This window comes from Aquila chrysaetos, chromosome Z (genome assembly GCF_900496995.4).
Source record: "Aquila chrysaetos chrysaetos chromosome Z, bAquChr1.4, whole genome shotgun sequence".
Lineage (NCBI taxonomy): Eukaryota > Metazoa > Chordata > Aves > Accipitriformes > Accipitridae > Aquila > Aquila chrysaetos.
Genome location: NC_044030.1, coordinates 28,689,110 through 28,695,109, shown reverse-complemented (window position 1 = coordinate 28,695,109; position 6,000 = coordinate 28,689,110).

Genomic DNA, 6,000 nt, shown 5'->3' with positions numbered 1-6,000 from the left:
AGAAAATATTTTTTGTTAATTTTTAATTGGCTTCAGAATGTTATTCAAAGAAAAATGATGCATTATGGTATTGATCACAGATATGCAAAGCTGAATTGGCTTTATACATAATCCATGCTTGTTAAACATAAGAAAATATATTTTAGACTTTCTGGAAGCTTGGTAAGTATTTTTTTTATAATTCCAAAGTCCAAATCTGACAGTGTATGTGGACTAAAAGAGAAGTTGAAGTAACAACATAAACAGTGTGAAATTATATTTCTGAATAAAGCTATAGAATAGGCAGGTATTGAAGGGTTGCCTTTAACATATGTGTAGAAGTCTGGTATATGAAGACACTTGGTTAAGTGTTTAAAATCTCTACAGAGCTACACTCAGTATAAGTAGGGGAAAATATTAACACTCAGATATGTGCTGAAACTGTGATCCATACTTTCTTATCAGAAAAAAAAAGTATTAAATATATTTCTCTGGTGCAGCATTCTTCTTCCTGAACTGAAATGTGCTGTAAGGCACAATGCAATGAGGTTCAATAAGGTACTGAGATAAAGAAGATGATGTCTGGGAGCTTTTCTGATATGTGTTAGGAATGATTTTATGTACTAAATTGTAAAGGCAAGGCAAGATAAGTTATTGCAGATCATTGTTATATAGAGTTATTTTATTTTTATCTGTAAATTTCCACATAGCCCACATCCTTGCTCTTAGTCTTTTCTGATGTCTCCTTATGGTGACACCTTATGATGGTCCTGTCAGTGCTAAAATTCAGTATTAAATTACAGTAAGGAATGGTCCTTCAGCATATTTTACTGTCATGATATGTCTTCTAAGAAATACACTAAGCTAGTCGTAATCCTAGAAGAAACTTACCTCACAGAACAGATTTTTTCACATATACTCCAATTCTAACAAATACTAAGAATCACAACAGCAAAAGTTGAAATGAACAGGAGTTTTGTTTGGCAAATAGAACAACACATACTCTCAATATATATGTATTTACAGCCTTCAAATAAGAACCACTTTTTATATGAGATAGTCTGTATTTGTTTGAGGTCTACAAAAGATCAGCATATCTCATATGTTTAGATCATCACAGAAGAAAATATTTTCATCCCACTAAAGTTGGATGTTGTAAAAGTGTAAATTGTAAAATTTGAGGTATTTGCTATGGGTTTTTTTCTTCAGTTAGACATTACCTTTCAGGATGCATTTATGGAAACTAGTAATACGACAAACAGAATGAGAAAAATATTTGTCATGGTGTAGGATAAGAAAGCGTGCTGGTGCTAAATTGTATGTTCTTCATTTTACACTTCTAGATATAATTTTTATCCATCCTGCACTATATTGTGGGCTAAGAAATAAAGTTTAGGGTTAAGAAGATCTGGTCTGCCCAGGTCATTATGCCCTCAAAGTTCTTTAGTGGGATTTTATACTACAAAATCCAGAAGAGGGTCTACGTAACTTCATTTAAAAAAAAGAACTTTTAGAATTAAAGGCAAGTGTCAGAGAAGATAAGAGATAGAGAATTCTTATTTTCAAAAGCCTTTCCTATCTTGATTTTAATCTGTCTCTCCTTAGCAACAACTAAATCATTCTCAAAGTGTTTTCTGATAAAAGTTCTGTTTCTAGGAAAAATGCAGCAGAACAAGTACTTACAAATGAGTGACAAGATCTCAGTGAGACTGTCTTCCTAGAAATGGAAAAAATCTTCAAGTTACACAGCTACACAACAGCCACAGTATGAAGATAAAAGAAAACTAGTTTCTCTGTTTGCTGGAGCTTTGTTGCCATTTTGATGGGGATTACAAAGGTTTTCCATATACAGCTTTACAAGTCATTTCTGGCTCTTCAGATTTTTATTAGTGTATTTGAATGCAACTTGAAAAAACCTATACAAGCTGCAATCTAGCAGACATTGTAACTAAGGCAACAGTATATATCAGTAAATTTTTAGATATGCAGCGCATCACTATTAGTAAAGTGCAATTCTATATTATTAATTATTTTATTGTATGTTATTATTACTTATCTATTTCCACAAATTACAATATTTGTAATTCAGTACTGAGTTACATTTATATATGTAATTTCAGTAGTGAATCTATGTTGCAATTTAATCATAAATGGGCTTCAGAATGCCACTTTATTTAACATATTGCAAAAGTTTGGAATCATCAATAAACTCAGGACACAAATCTCAATTTTTTTTAAGGTTTCTGGGACATTTGATTCAGTTACAGAGTGCAGCCAGAGATATTAAGAAGTGACCTAAAAACTAGAATTAAGCCTTGAATTTAACATGGAAATGGTATTAAAAAAACATAATAAACTGTAATAAACTTATTTTTTCTTTCCACTCAGAGAATAATCAGTTCAAGTATTGAAACATACATAACATTGAAACACTTTTTCATCACATTCTCCATATAATCTCTCTGTACTCTTCTGACACTGAATCTTAGGTCATTCTTAGCTCAAAATCAGCTTGTATCACATCTGACTAAAAAAAAACAGCTTACTGCCAGTTTCTCCCACACACCTTGCCAGGCCTTGCTTATCATATCTTTTCCAGGCAGTCCAAATGGCCTTTATGTGCTCTGTTCTCCACTCACCGTCTGCAAATGTGAATTAAGGTCCAGCTCCCAACATTCTGCTTCTTGGCTCCAAGGAATAGGAGTAAAGTAATTTACTCCTATTATTTAAAGTAATTAAATACTTCTTGTAAGGAAATATTGGAAGGTCTAGCTAAACTAGTGGAGCTGTAAACAAGATGTTGATTACCTGACTGCTGTAAAATGGTACACTCAACAGTATAACTGACAGTCCTGTGGCATTTTTAAAACACCATATATACATCCTTTGACTTGCAAGGTCTACAGCGTTAAATGGAATAATTCACATCTCTCTTGCAGCTGGTTTTCATTTGTTTTGTAAACTCAGGTAGACAGTATTGCATCTGCTTTACATGAATCCATTTGGGGCAATATGGAAGGATCATTATTTGTGTGCAGGTGATTCTTCTTCTACTGATAGTCCACTAATGATGCTTACAATCTCTACTGTCCTATTCGTGCCAAAAATTTTAAATGTTTTTTAATTCCAATTCTTTTTTTGGAGGTAAGTTATTAGAATTACAGTAGCCATTGCATTTCTGTGTCCACAGTCATATTCCTTTTGTGAGTCTTAGTCACCCTGTTAAGTAATATTTCTTTTTTCAATACATTTTTTAGAGGGGCAATAATTATGTAAATTGGTTTTGGTCTGTGAATGAATAAATAATCTATTATCTATCCAGGTTTCACCTATCTGCTTCATAGACTTGTTCTGCCTGTCCACACTGCTGCATTGCATTTCCACTCATTCGTGATATAATGTAACCCTTTTATATTTTAGCTCTGTGTGACCATTTTAATTTGTATGCTTTAGACTTACTTTATAAAAATAGTCTAACAATTACTAGTAATGTATCTGGATCTTCCACAACGACGTAATTAAGAGGATAATCTGTGGAATATGAATACAAAACAAGACTGAAGCTAAGGAAAATCCTACCGAATAATTTCGCTTTCTCCCAGGGGGAGAAATATCGGTAGAAAAAAACCTGAGGTGTTCATTTTGCTGCTATGCTCACTATCAGCACTTTTATTCACAGAATGACAGAAATTCTGGCAGGAAGGGACCTCTTGGTCCCACCTCGCTCTCGAAGACTGACCATGATCAAGTCCTCAAACAGTACTTATGTTCCACGCCGTAAACATACACATCACTTTGTTAAAAGTATCTGGTGGTTATAATATGAAGTAGGCAAGAAAGCATAAAATTTAGTCAGTAGTCAGTGTATTTAAACAGTTGATAAATGTGTTGAACAGCAGAAAACTTGAGCTTTGACTCCACTATGAGAAAGTCTAACCTGTTGTTTTTAATGTATTTCATAAAATGATGATACAGTGTCTTTGGCCCTAATATAGACTGATAAACTATTTTAGTAGAAAGATAACATAAGGAAATAAAAAACCAAATGAATAATTTTGCACTAGATTTTAACAAATGTAGAACTTGATTCTTTAAAAAAAACCCTAAAATTACACTTAATATTTTCAATCTATGAAAAAATAAAGTTCAAGAACTTGTTTCTAACATTATGCAAATATTTCATTACCTCTAAAGCTCATGTTTTCTGTTAAATTTTATTATATAAAGTCAGATGGAAAACAGTTTTTGTTTTATTTGTCTATCAAAGTAGCATTTACATAGTACACTCAACCCAGTCAGTGATGAAATGGTATAAAGCTTTAGCTGTTACTGTCTTTAGTGGGTAACAGAAGAATTTCTTTTTTTTTTTTTTCCCCTCAGACACTGAATTTTAACTGTGTTTTATGACCCAGTAAGTGCAGGAAAATAGTTTTGCTATACTATATATCCATGAATACCATATAAGCTTCTACAGCATGTGAAAAATGACTAATTACAATGTGTCTTGCCATATTTGTGCTGGGTTTTGTCTTTTGACAAGAAAGTACCCATAGTATTTAAATTGCACATGCTAGCAGCTTATGGGTAGCAACTGTGCATTATTATATTATTTATTTTGGGTGTAAAGCATGAGTGAACTCTTCTGCTAAGACCTGAACACTTAGAAAATCTGTTCATTTTACCAAAGCAATACAAACAGCTGAAGCCAGTCACATGAATGAACAGCCATGATAGAAGCAACTGAGCATTTGTAAGAATGGACATTGCAATACTTTGTCTCACACGTGTTAGTGCAAGAATGAAAAGACACTTACAGTGGAATATCCCACATTTTCTTGGGGACTGTGTGATGTCAGAGGAGAATTTGGTGTCATCCAGGTGCCAAGACACCATGCTGGTCATCCAATAATTACTAAAACTGAGTGAAGAATGATCATGGTCAGAACATGTAAACGTTTGATTCAGCATATCATCTCTTTAATGCCTTTCAGACATTTACACTGAAATAGTGGGGGTTGAATTGCATGGTTTGCAAAATAGCCAGGTAAGAGTATCAGTGGAAACATCTCTCTTCATAAAAAATTATATCACCACTTGGAAACACATGGGAACATGCTGCTATTGAGAGATGCAAGTTAGCACAGTAAAGTTCGTCTGAGCCACCATACAGTTCATGGGTCATGATTTCACTAATGAGTTGTGAGGCAGTATATGAAGCTTTCTTTATATATAGGCATGGCTAGCCACTGAAAAAGCAGGTTTCACCATTTTTACATAGAATAATCTCTCTATCCTGATTGAAATCTGTGGAGGAGTTTTGACAGGCTAAGAGTAAAGAGCTTTTGTTACTGACAGCACCTTATATTAACTGCTAGTCAGACTAAAGTAAAATAAGATCCAATAACAATTCCAATAAAAATTTATAATTATTTTAACATGGAAGCATCTCTAAGTAAGCAACTTCCAAAACCTTTTTTATTAAGGTTTTTAGGTATATATAGTAATATTGTCATTAAAAGAAACTTTAAAAAAAACCATAAGGGAATATTTTAGAGGTATTCATTCAGAGACCCAGTTAACCAGCAAAGACTTTTGAGAGAGATACCTATCTGAAATCACAAAAGCTAATGCAGAACACCACAGATGATAGCAGTGCAACTGCACCTTCCATGATTACTACCTGGAAATAAATTCTTTTTAGACCAGAATGTATAAAAGCAATAATTTTAACAAAATGCCTTTTTTAAGAGAGTAATGGCATTCAGTACTTGCTTGGTATCAAACTGTCATTGTTCCAGATTTGAATGCTTTGATATTTACCTCAGAGTAATGAAATTATGGAGAAAATACTCTGTGATAATAGGCCATGATTTTTTACACTGATTTTTTGACAGTGCACACATGCAGTCAGAAGACTGCTGAAGCAACAAAACCACTATAGTTGCAGCAAACAGTCTATGATTAGTATGATTAATGGTAAGATTCAGTAGCTTAAAAAAGAGTATCTTACACATCATATCT